Raw genomic sequence first — 14223 nt, forward strand, 5'->3', positions numbered from 1 at the left:
TCTCTCCCCAACTCCCCACCCCTGACTGTCCCTCCCCTTGTTCCCCACTACAGATCTCAGTGTGTGATGCTTACCTCCCTGTGTCCATGTGTTCTCATTGTTCAACACCAGCCTATGAGTGAGAACATGCAGTGTTTGATTTTCTGTTCTTGTGTCAGTTTGCTGAGAATGATGGTTTCCAGGTTTATCCATGTCCCTACAAAGGACACAAACTCATCGTTTTTTATGGCTGCATAGTATTCCCTGGTGTGTATGTGCCACATTTTCCCTGTTCAGTCTATCATCGATGGGCATTTGGGTTGGTTCCAAGTCTTTGCAATTGTAAACAGTACTGCAATGAACATTCGTGTGCATGTGTCCTTATAATAGAACGATTTATAATCCTTTGCATATATACCCAGTAATGGGATTGCTGGGTCAAATTGAATTTCTATTTCTAGGTCCTTGAGGAATTGCCACACTGTCTTCCACAATGGTTGAACTAATTTACACTCCCACCAACAGTGTAAAAGTGTTCCTATTTCTCCACATCCTCTCCAGCATCTGTTGTCTTCAGATTTTTTAATGATCACCATTCTAACTGGCATGAGATGGTATCTCAATGTAGTTCTGATTTGCGTTTCTCTAATGACCAGTGATGATGAGCATTTTTTAATATGTTTGTTGCCTCATATATGTCTTCTTTTCAAAAGTGTCTGCTCATATGCTTTGCCCACTTTTGAATGGGTTTGTTTGTTTTTTTCTTGTAAATCTGTTTTAGTTCTTTGTAGATTCTGGATATTAGTCCTTTGTCAGATTGCAGAAATTTTTTCCCATTCTGTTGGTTGCTGGTTCACTCTAATGATTGTTTCTTTTGCTGTGCAGAAGCTCTGGAGTTTAATTAGATCCCATTTGTCTATTTTGGCTTTTGTTGCCAAGCTTTTGGTATTTTAGTTGTGAAGTCCTTAACTATGCCTATGTCCTGAATGGTTTTGCCTAGATTTTCTTCTAGGGTTTTTATTGTGTTAGGTCTTATGTTTAAGTCTTTAATTCATCTGGAGTTAATTTCTATGAAAAATAAGGATAGTGTTGGTGATCTGGTGGCTTGGTCAAAGGCTAAGAAAGTTCCAGGATGTTGAGTTAGAAACAGCCTGTCTTGCTGTTTGGGTCATTCACAGCTGACAGATGGGCAAACCACAAGCAAAGGAAATGAAAAAGACATCTGCTGGTTAGTTCTGTAAAAGAGAAGATTAACATTTTGTGGGATAAAGCACATTCTTACAATTTTGGACACCTCACTAAGAAAAAAGGAATGCAAAGTACCAAAGAAATTGTATGAAAAGTGTTTAGAAAATGAACAAAATAAACAGGAACAAATTATAAATGTAAAACTGCTGATTAATACCACAAACATTATAAAATTCAAAACAATAACAATATTCATATTAATAAACACTATCTTCTTTTCCATTATATACTCCCAATTGTAGATGCTATAGGGTACTTTTATATATAGCAAAATAACTCTGGCCCTGCAGTTTTACATTATTATACTAGGTAAACTGCATGGCAAGCAGTTAGGACTAGAACTGACAGTCACTGCTATACTTAACAGTTACTTAGCTTTTTACAAAAAGACTGCAAAGCTCATAAACTCTCAAAACCCAAATAAAATGTATTCCCATTTCAATTTTCCCTTTTCTATATCCTCAAGTTGCCACAGGCTACTCTGATGCCCTCTTATAGAGGCAGAGAATACCAAGGGGTTGGAATGGAAAGGGGCAACCGACAGAAATGATGTGGTTACAATGTACTACAACTGCATATTTTAGTAGTCAAGTTCCTCAATGTGTATTCCTAGCACAGGGTTGGATTTACTGTAGGGCATATAAACAAGTTGATGATGATTCTAGAAGAAGACCTGGAAGGAGCCTAAGCAGGTGAGGAGCCCTGAGACTTAAGGTTAGTCAGCTTTATAGTAAATCCAACTCTCGTGCTAGATGTATGTAGTGAGGAACTTGACTATTAAAATTCAGTGAATGTTTTGAGAACCTGTACTAGACAAATTGGGGCGATTTATGAAGCACATGGTATCGTAGAAGGGAACCTATTTATTGGCACTTTCATCTTGGGATTTTTATTTATGTAAATATAGTACCAGTTCAAAAAAAATAAGTAACTATTTGTAAATAAAAAAATTAAAAGAAACCTATGAGACATGGTTCCTACTCCTAACTTTGATAAGTTTTCTCAAATTATGCAGGGGTGAAAGAAGAAAAATAACTGAGAGGTTCAGGAATTCTCAGGAAATAAACCATGATATATCATAATACCTATCAGAATATCTATATCCATGAGAATATCTATGAGATATCTATAAGAATATCTATGAGAATATTGGAGCGTTCAATTCAAACTTAATTCTAAGCAGAAGAGAAGAAAAATGAAACCACATAGAGGTATGCAGGAGCCACTGTGGCATTAGAAGTTCGATCCACTCACAAAATTCCATTTATAAACTCTTGTGTAGAAGGAGTGCCAAGCCATCTCAGGTTTTAAGTAGGAGTTCTGAAACTGGAAAACCAGGAAAGGCCCAGTTGAATGGGCTGGACCAAAGTGACCAGAGAGGAAAGTCTGCCTTTAAGCAAACTCTCATAAGCCACCTGCTTACCACACCCTCACTAAACAAACCAAGTGGTCCACTACAAGACAGTTCTATACCTTGTAGGAGGTAGCTTCACACCATAGATGTGTGACAAACTTCCTCCCTCATCCCTTTATGAGTCCCTGACCTACACTTATGTGAAAGTAATAAAGTAATGGTCATTTTAAGCCACTACACAATTTGTTACACCACACAGTAGCCAGAACACTATTCTTCATCCATTTATTTCTGAAGCAAGATACTAAGTATGTTGAATATAAATTATTTTGAAACAAGTTAGAACATTTTTGTCCAAAGGTCTGGAGGAGTTGGTTGGCATGTTATCAGATGAGAGAATAGATAAATAACATAACCCTCAGAAAGTAGCAGTTGCTGTAACCTCCAAGAAGCAGAGTGTGTGCCAGTCCTCCTGTACGGCTGCAGTCGAGCCATGCTGAGCTCCTACGGCCTCTCCAGCCTTGCTGTGAGCTCTGTGTGTGTGTGTGTGTGTGTGTGTGTGTGTGTGTGTGTGTTTTGTTTTGTTTTTTTAAATTTTTTATTGGATTTTAGGTTTTGGGGTACATGAGCAGAGCATGCAAGACAGTTGCGTAGGTACACACATGGCAGTGTGCTTTGCTTTTCTTCTCCCCTTCACCCACGTTTGGCATTTCTCCCCAGGTTATCCCTTCCCACCTCCCCCTCCCACTGGCCCTCCCCTTTCCCCCCATATAGACCCCAGTGTTTAGTACTCCCCTCCCTGTGTCCATGTGTTCTCATTTTTCATCACCCACCTATGAGTGAGAATATGTGGTGTTTCAATTTCTGTTCTTGTGTCAGTTTGCTGAGGATGACGTTCTCCAGATTCAACCATGTCCCTACAAACGACACAAACTCATCATTTCTGATTGCTGCATAATATTCCATGGTGTATATGTGCCACATTTTTCCAATCCAGTCTATTATCAGTGGGCATTTGGGTTGATTCCAGGTCTTTGCTATTGTAAACAGTGCTGCAATGAACATTCGTGTACATGTGTCCTTATAGTAGAACGATTTATAGTCTTTTGGATATACACCCAGTAATGGGATTGCTGGGTCAAATGGAATTTCTATTTCTAAGGCCTTGAGGAATCGCCACACTGTCTTCCACAATGGTTGAACTAATTTACACTCCCACCAACAGTGTAAAAGTGTTCCTTTTTCTCCACATCCTCTCCAGCATCTGTTGTCTCCAGATTTTTTAATGATCGCCATTCTAACTGGTGTGAGATGGTATCTCAATGTGGTTTTGATTTGCATCTCTCTGATAACCAGTGACGATGAGCATTTTTTCATATGATTGTTGGCCTCATATATGTCTTCTTTTGTAAAGTGTCTGTTCCTATCCTTTGCCCACTTTTGAATGGGCTTGTTTGTTTTTTTCCTGTAAATCCGTTTGAGTTCTTTGTAAATTCTGGATATCAGCCCTTTGTCAGATGGGTAAACTGCAAACATTTTTTCCCATTCTGTTGGTTGCCAATCCACTCTAGTGACTGTTTCTTTTGCCGTGCAGAAGCTGTGGAGTTTCATTAGGTCCCATTTGTCTATTTTGGCTTTTGTTGCCAATGCTTTTGGTGTTTTGTTCATGAAGTCCTTGCCTACTCCTATGTCCTGGATAGTTTTGCCTAGATTTCCTTCTAGGGTTTTTATCGTGCCACGTCTTATGTTTAAGTCTTTAATCCATCTGGAGTTAATTTTAGTGTAAGGTGTCAGGAAGGGGTCCAGTTTCTGCTTTCTGCACATGGCTAGCCAGTTTTCCCAACACCATTTGTTAAACAGGGAATCCTTTCCCCATTGGTTGTTTTTGTCAGGTTTATCAAAGATTGTATGGTTGTAGATATGTTGTGTTGCCTCCGGTGCCTCTGTTTTGTTCCATTGGTCTATATCTCTGTTTTGGTACCAGTACCATGCTGTTTTGATTACTGTAGCCTTGTAGTATAGTTTGAAATCCGGTAGTGTGATGCCCCCCGCTGTGTTCTTTTTGCTTAGAATTGACTTGGCTATGCGGGCTCTCTTTTGGTTCCATATGAAGTTCATGGTGGTTTTTTCCAGTTCTGTGAAGAAAGTCAATGGTAACTTGATGGGGATAGCGTTAATTCTGTAAATTACTTTGGGCAGTATAGCCATTTTCACGTTATTAATTCTTCCTAACCATGAACATGGAATGTTTCTCCATCTGTTTGTGTCCTCTCTGATTTCGTTGAGCAGTGGTTTGTAGTTCTCCTTGAAGAGGTCCCTTACGTTCCTTGTGAGCTCTTATCTCTAACATATGTGCGTGCTCTCCCTTTTGTCAGAAAGTGCGCTTCCTCCTTTCTCCTACAGCTTCTTGTGTGGTGTTTCCTTTCTACTACGTTTCATTTCTTCAGTCACTTCCATCCTCTCATCACCACCTTCTTCTTTATCTGAAGCTACTTGGCACCACTTCCTCTAGCAAACATTCTGTATCCAACTCCATACAGGGTAAGCACTCTTACCATCTATAATTTCATAGCCCCTGATTTTTCTCTTTATGAGCAATCACCACCTGCAGGTTAACGGCCTGTCTGCTCATCTCTTTCACAAAATTATAAAATCCCTGAGGACAGGGACAAAATCAATTTTACTGTGGTACCACCAATGCTCTAATGTGAACCCGAAATTTAGCTCATAATGTGTGCTCAGTATTTACTGACTAAAAGGATGAATGAACTATAATGTGTCCTTTACTACTGCAGGGATTAACTTAAGTGACCCTTTATCCCACTTCAGTTTTTGTTAGTATGCGTTATGGACTAAATATTTGTGTGTCCCTCTCCCCATCACCCTGCTACAAAATCACATGTTGAAATCCTAATGTTCAATGCAATGGTGTTGAAAGGTAGGGCTTTTGAGAGATAATTAGATCATAAGGGGGAACCCTCTTAAATGGGGTTAACACCCTTATTAAAAAAAAAAGACTCCAGAGAATTCTCTTGTTCTCTTTTTACTGTCGGAATATATAAGAAGTCAGCAGTCTGCAACCAGGAAGAGGGTCCTCTCTAGAACCTGATCATGCTGGCACTCTGATGTTGAGCTTCCAGCCTCCAGAACTGTGAAAAATAAATTTTTATTGTTTAAACAATATAGTTTATAGGATCTTGCTATAGCAGCCCAAGCTAAGACAGTGTGTATTGGCCAAATGGGACTGAACTTTTATTCCATTTTCTGAGAAAAAAAGGAACCATTGTGTGAACCAAATACCAAGACTTGGGCCTGTGAAAGCCACTGGATAATATTTATATTGACCTGGTTCCTAATATTCTATGAGCAACTATAATGGGCTAATAATAAAGTGATATCTGCCAATTCTGTTGGAAGTAGTATAACTTGAGAAGGATCGGCCCACACTGTCTTTCAGGACATTTTAAAATTAAGACAGTGCCAGTGTGGGGCTATATCCTGCCCCATCTCTGCAATTTAGGCCTTCAGGTAGCTGCAGAGAAGGAAAAGACCTGGCCTACAAAAGCATGGCCATGCTGAACCTGACTGAGGCTAGGCAACGCAGCTCAGCAGCATGGGAAGGATGCAATCCATAGTCAAATGACCTGGCCCAATTTCTGCTCTGCAACATACTTCCCATGGATTGGGAAAGTTGTACTCATTGATTGCTATGGTCTGAATGTTTGTGACCTCTCCAAATTCACAGACTGAAACTTAGTCACCAATGTAATGGTGTTGGGAGGTAGGACATTTTGGAGGTGATTAAGTCATGAGGGTAGAGCCCTAAAGAATGGGATTTGTTCCCTTATAAAAGAGGCCCAAGTAAGCTCTTTCACTTCTTCCATCATCTGAGGTCACAACTAAAAGGCATCATCTATGAACAAGGAAATGAGTCCTTACCAGGCACCAACTCCGCTGCTACCTTGATGGTGAACTTCTTAGCTTCTAGAACTATGAGAAATTAATTTCTGTTGCTTCTACTCGACCCAGTTTTTAGTATTTTGTTATAGCCTCTAAACAGATGAAAACATTGATAAAAGGAAGAAAATGGTAATAGCCACATCACTAGAATGTTCTTGAAATAAATGAGCTAATAAAAGGATAAAATGTAAAGATTTAAAGAAGTATGGATAAGACATGGTAAAAACATCAGTAAAGGATGAAGGACATGATCTCTATGAATACAGCAAATAAGTAGCTCAACCATTTACAATGACCTTGAACAAGTCACTTTATCATCTTTGGAAGTCTCTGCTCTAACACAAAACGCAGGTAAAAGTTGTATCTACCCACATCTATTAATAAATGTAAAATGCTTCATCCAGAACCTAGCATACATTAAATTCTCCTTAAAGATTAAGGAAACACTGGTATGTATTCTTAAATGCCCTTTGAAAGTTTGGAAGAGTTTTGTTTGTTTCTAAGAATTAAAGGAGGCTTCATGATGAAGGAGGTATGTTGTCTGTGTTTTGTTTTATTTTATTTTATGTTATTTCATTTTTTTGTTTGTTTGTTTGAGACAGTCTAGCTCTGCTGTCCAGGCTGCAGTGCAGTGGTGTGATCTCAGCTCACTATAACTTCTGCGTCCGAGGTTCAAGTGATTCTCCTGCCTCAGCCTCCTGAGTAGCTGGGATTACAGCTGTGCACCACAATAGCGAGCAAATTTTTGTTTTTTTAGTAGAGATGGGTTTCACCATGTTGGCCATGCTGGTCTTAAACTCCTGGCTTCAAGTGATCTGCTCACTTCAGCCTCCCAAAGTGTTGGGATTACAAGTGTGAGCCACCACTCCCAGCCTGTTGTCTTTGTTTTAAAAAGTAGGTAGCATTTGGACATAGAAAGACAAGGATAAAAATCTTGGAAATTTTTTCTAACCTAGAGAATTAAATAGGTACACTTTGCTGGCTGGCACCATGGAATATGGTAGGTAAGAAGCAACAGGGGTGGAGGGAAGAGAGAGGTAATCTGTATACTTCTGGTCAGTCCAACCCTTGGCATTTCACAGACTGGGACCCACAGAGGCAATATAGGAACTGAACCAGACCCTTTATTCTGGAGAAATTTCTAGTAGATAATAAAATTCAATTTTTACTGCTTGGTCTAGTCTGTTAAAAAAAAAAAAAGGAAAAGAATCAGTTTTTAAAATTGTTCATTGAGTAATCTATTCTGCTTTTTACAATTGGAAAGGTAATTACCTTTCCTAAGTCAGGGTCTTACACACACACACACACACACACACACACACAGACACACAATATCACCTAGTAATTAATAAATACTATTCTATCTTTCTGACTTTCCTACTCCACCCACATCCCCCCAGCCAAAGCAATTTCAGCCACCCCAAGCCAAAAAAAAAAGGCTGATAGAAGTGTAACCCAAACAATTATTAACAATAGCAACAAGATAAATGTTTATTGCATATCCCAACAGGCATAACTAGCATTAAAATAATAAAGAAAGCCTCATTCTGTCTCATTGTCAACAATTCTACTCTAAAAACAAAATCTGTTAAAGATAAGAAACTTTTTTTAGAAAGTCAATAAACAATAGGAAAAAAAAAGTTCCCTGGAGAGTATTAGACTGTTTACCACTGTGACGGAGCTACCCTCTGAAGAATAAAGGCAAATTGATGGCTTTTCTGAGCCTCTTTGATGGAAGAGAAAACAAGAATTAAGACAGCTGCTCTTGTCTTAGTCGGACAAGCTGCTAAGAGGAAACTGTGGGTGGTGTGTCTGCTGAGTAAGACTTCTCAGAAAAAATGGTTCCTCCAGCTTTCAGTTTCTAGAGGTCATGTGACAGGCACTCAATCTGAAGACTTTGGAGTCAAGAGCAGCCCTGCCCCTCTAGTCCGACCACCTACTGCTTTCTTATATTTCCTGTGCTTTGGGGTTTTTCACCTAAGAAATAATTTTCCCTCGAGTAAAAACACACCCTTCCAAATGCCAAATATATTTTGGGGAAGAACTAATGCAGGAATGGCCCTTTGAAATTTAGAACAGACCTCACTGAAAAATAGTATATTCTTGCGACTTTAACCTATGGCCTTCCATGCTGATTCAGCTTAAATTCTCTGTTATCTTATTGTGGAAATCTCACTTTTGTAGGTTTCCCCTAATTTCTGCAAAAGCTTCAAATATTTGCTGTTTGTAGTCCTCCTTGTCCTTCAAGATTTCTAAGGTAGTCTAACCCCCTTGGACTAGTCCAGATTTGACTTTCCCAAGCAATGTAATTCAGAGAGCTCTTCAAATAAATGATGCTATGATCCTATCTGGGCATCACCCCAGGAGGCAAGTGTCAGAGGTGCCTCAGACTTCTGGACCCAGGCTCTTTGTACTTACTGCAAAGCCTTACTGTCTCCAGAACCCTTCTTTTCTGCCTCTCCATCTTGTATTTGGATTCTCTTCTCCCTGCTGACCTCCAATCTCCTTCATGCCCATCAAGTCTTGCTAGCAGGAAGGCTAAGATCAGTCATTTACGTTTTGGTTTGAATTTGAATCCCTATATCCACTCTCTGTGAGGAAGGAGATTTTCTCCTGACTTGTTGGATTTTAGACCATTCTTATTTATAGGACCAAGAAGTTCAGTTTAAGAGGAAACCTCAGAATTATACCACAAAAACATTTGCTCATTTGGCACAAGCATAAGGCAGATATTGAATATGGTAAAACATGGGCTGGAGAGAGTCAGAAAATTCACTCTTCCCTATGCCCTGGGTCCCTCCTCAGCAGGGGCAGCCAAGTTTTATTCAGCTGACGGTAAACCAGTCCTGACATCCTGTTGTCATGACACACTCAGGCCCTTCGCTGTCTCTGTGAATTCCTGACTGTCTTTATGCCAGTTGGAAATCCTGCTGCCACAGAAACTAAAAATGACTCAAAAGTACTCACTCTGCACAGATTATGCACAAATTATGTCTCTGCACAGCCCATTCTGTGACCATCGCATGACTCCACATTTGCTTATCTGTTCTTATCTGCCATCAAGGCCTGCAGATCTTTCTCTGGAATCCTTTGCCAACTCACTCCTCTCTCTTCTCTCCACAGCCTAGTTCTAGGATAGACAGCAGCAATTTCTCATCCCAAATGCCTCGTCTGGGCTTGCAGAAGTTAGTCCAAAGACAGATTATGAAACTTCTTTTTCAGTTCTTGACTGTCTCATCCCCTTTGAAACTCTTCTTCCAGAGGGAAAATTATGCAGGCACGGTATGTAGGCACCCAAGTATTGTCTTATGTGAGTTTTAGTGTTACTAATTTAGCAATACAGTATGACCTAAGCAGAATAGGAATTAAGGCCTAAATATTTCTTAATCATCTATAAAATATCTTTCTCTATTCCCAATATATTGTCCTAGTTCAGGCCTTCATCATTTCTTTCCCTGAAACTAGTTTCCTGAGGGGTCTTGTGCTTCCCCTCTTCCTCTGTGCTCTTCCTTCTCCATATGTCACACCACTGCTGTAATCTACCAAAAATGCAAGCATGACTATTAGTGAATCCCCTGATTAAATGTCTTAGCACATGTAGAGTAAAATTTAAGATCCATAGCATGATATTCTGTTTTCTCAGGAGTCATCTCCTGCTCTACCCCAAGTTGCACTTCAGGCAACAGGAACTATACACATGAGAGTGTTTTTTGACCCTCCATGCTGAGCCCCTACTTCTTCTGGATCCTCATTTTAGAAGGGCATTCCCTAGTTTCTTTCCTGCAAAATTTCTATTTATCTTCACTCAGGCATCATTTAGTTCAGAAAAAAAATTTTACATAGACCTATCACATCCTACACTTAATTCCTTTACAGTATTTGCCACTTCATAGTTTTATTAACATGTTTTCAGCTATTTTTCTATTTATAGCAGACAATTTGGAAGATATAGTAAAATATGAATAAATACAAAGGAAATTATTCAGAGAGAAATATACTAACATTTTGAGTTATATTTTCCAACATTTGGTTCTATGTATATATTCACATTTTTCTCTGTCTTGTTCTCTTTCACACAACATACCTATATAAACTCAAATGTAGGTATGGCAAATCTAATGTATTTTGTAACTACTTTTATATTTTACTTAAAAATATGAGTGTTGTTATATCCTTAAATGTTCAGAGAGTAAGCATTTTGAGGAACAAGAAGTGTGTGTCTCTGTGTGTGGGTATGTGCATGAAAGAATGTGTAAAATAAATACATAAAAACATCCAGCTGAGTGAATAGTATATAATAGATTCTAAATAATTATTCATTGAACTAATTTATTAACTACAATGAAGGAGACATGGGAGAAAGAAAGAATATGAGATAAGCTGGAGCATGTGGTAAAGAGATAAAGAGAAGACAGCCCAGCATTTGAAGAGCATTTATAACTTCTAACATTTTTATGTACTCTATATGTAATCCTCACAACAGCCTTCTATTTTATTTTATTTTTTAATAGAGACAAAGCTGATCTTGAGCTTCTGGGTTCAAGTAATTCTCCCATCTTGGCCTCCCAAACTGCTGGGATTACAGGCATGAGGCACCTCACCTGACCACAATAGCCTTCTTAAGTAGCTATAGCAATTATTTGCAAATCAGGAAAGTGAAACTCAGAGAGGTTAAGTGACTTGCCCTAGGTTGTGCACTTTATAAGTGGCAGAACTAGTTTTTGTGATTAATGAACTATGTATTTACATGACTCTACACAGCTTCTGGGAAAAAAACTGCAGCAACATGATCTCTGCCAAGGTCTGGGAGCCTGGAGTGGTATCCACACTGCCTGGTGTGGTACCTGGCACAGAGTGCTAAAACAGTGATTGTCCGCAGAACTAAAAAGCAGAAGAGAGAAAGCATAAGCAGTGTCCTGTAGTGAGGATGCTGTAAGGCACCTCAATCCACTCTTCTCCATCCTCACTAGGCTTGCCTGATCTGCAAAAGTCTCCTAACTGACCTGCCTCCTGCCACTCAACACCCTTTCATCCATCTTCCATAAACATGAATTGATCATAATGAAGGGTGTATTGGTTCCCTTTGTTCTTGGAAAAATATTCAGAATAGTCTAGCTTAAAAGATTCTTGATGATGGAACACTTCTTTTCCATCTCCATTTCTCATTTCTTTTTCTCTTGTGCATGCCACTCAGGCATATTCAACACCTCTAAATCCCTGAAAGTGCTGAAACATTCTATTCCCTGCTCTTCCTGGATAACTCTTATTTTATAATTTTCTTTTTCAGCTAATTGTTACTAGTTTTCTGTTGCTGTGTAACAAATTATCACAAACGTAGCAATTTTAAACAATACAAATGTATCTCGCTGTTTCTATAGGTTAGAAGTCTGGCACAGTGTGGTTGATCTTTTCAGGGTCTCATTAGGCTAAAATCAAGGTGATATCCAGACCTGCAGTTCTCATCTGGGACTTAGGGTCTTCTTCCACACTCACTGGATATTGGCAGAATTCAGTGCCTTGTGGTATGGGACTGCAGTCCCTATTTCCTTGTGCATCGTCCTCTTTCTCTTCAAGCCCACAGTGGTGCATTGATAATCCTTTTGCTTTGACTCTCCGATTTCCGCTTCTGCCTTCTGTTTTAAGGATTCATGTGATTACATTAGGCCCATCTGGATAATCAAAGATACTCTTTCCATTTTAAGGTCAAATGCTTTGTAACGTTACATCTACAAAATATTTTTGGCATTTAATGTAATATATTCATGGACATAAACAACAGAGAGTGAAGTCCATGGAAAGTTAACATTCTGTCTATCACAATTATGACATCATTTTTGCTTAGGGGCCCGTCTTATTAGATTCATACTCATCTATTTCTCTGCCTCCATTTCTAGAGTATAAGCTTCATGAAGTCAATGACTATGTCTGTTGCACAAATGTGATGTGTTGGAGCTGGCTTATACCAACTAACAAGTGTTATTATTAAATGTTCAGGAATTTTGAAATCTGTTTGTTAAACTTAGCTAGTATTTAAAGAAACAAATTATACTTTAAAAAGGTAATAAATGTTCCCATTCATTTTCTGTTTATTGTCATAGTGTTTACTATAATTTATTCTCTTGAAGTTATTTTCCCTGATTGCCTCTATGGTGGAAATGTTATTTATTGATGGGCTACTGCACATCTTTTTAACTTTCTGTTTGGTGCTATTTTTAGGTAGGTGCAAAAGTAATTGCAGTTTTTGCCATTACAATACATTGTATTGATAGCTTGAAATTGACAATAGTGGGTGTATTTATACCAAATAAATCAACAACACTAGTTGACATGTTGATGTATTGATTGTTTAGAATTAAGAAAATTTTGGTGCAAATGTTAACAGCACAAATTAAGCTCAAAGTAGGTCATGTCTATAGCCATTACAAAAAACCTTAAAGAAATATTATTCTTCCAGTATCTAAAACCTATGATTCAGCAAAGAAGCAGCTCATGATATTGACAAAAAAAGGAAGTTACTGCTTACTACCCGATTTTACTTTCATTTTAGTTATTAATACAAAAAAATTAAGTAACATTCTTATGTGAACTATATTCATTCATCAGTTACATCCATACATTGGCCAAAAATACAATAGTTTAACAAAAAATAAAATTCTGTGAAAACAGATTGGCTATATTAAATTTAAAATAAAGAGTAAATTATAAACTATACATTCTTTACATCAATTTTTATATTAAAAAGTATACATTTATGTATATGTGCATAAACATACATTTTAATACCATCATGAAACATTTAGCAGCTCCCCATACACTCTTAGAGCTCATTGCAATGCCTAGCATATATGGGGTGCCCAATAAATGTTTGTTTAATGAATGAATTTATAGAAGCCATGGTCTACATGATTTTCCAGAGAACACAGGCTGGGTGGAAAGGTAATAGAGGCCAGAGGAGAAGCGACAGTTTGGGGAAGTTGGGAGGATTCCAAGAACTAGAGGTCAGCTGAGAATTTCTATAAGATTCTACAGAAGTTACAAAAAGTAGGACAGCAAAAAAATAATTAAAAGAGCTCTGATGAGACAAAGCATCTTAGAAGTTAGGGAAAGCTAGGCACTCACCATGTGCAAGGCCCTGCACTATTAGTCCACTTTAAGTTAATCTTTTATAGTCCTCACAAAACCTTCATTTATTCTCATTTTATAGGCAAAGAAACTAAGTAATTAAGGTTAATCAACTTCTAGCTGACTCAGTCAGCTAGAAAAGGGTGAGGCCAGAGTGTTCTGACCCCAAAGTCTGCACTCTTGAGGGCTACACTAATGGAAGCGGGAACAAGGCTATGAGTTGTAATGCAAGAACTTACTACTCGCAGTGTGTTCTGAGGATCAGAAATGGGGATTTTTGTTAGACTGTTGATTCTCAAGCCCTACCCCAGATCTACTGAATCAAATCTGTCTTTGTGTGTGTGTGTGAGTGTGTGTGACTGTGTGTGTGTGTATGTGTGCGCCTTTTAATGCCTATGCACCTTGATGTTTGAAAACCACTGGTTTAGGAAGCAGAAGTATCAGCAGGTGACCACATTGCAGATAGTCATTCAAGTCAAAGGAGTCAGGAAGTATTGGGAGGTGTATTGTAAGAAGGAAGTTGCCCAAGTGAAGTGCAGGTGGTTCTTTTGGCATGTGGC

This window comes from Callithrix jacchus, chromosome 10 (genome assembly GCF_049354715.1).
Source record: "Callithrix jacchus isolate 240 chromosome 10, calJac240_pri, whole genome shotgun sequence".
In the NCBI taxonomy this organism is placed as follows: domain Eukaryota; kingdom Metazoa; phylum Chordata; class Mammalia; order Primates; family Cebidae; genus Callithrix; species Callithrix jacchus.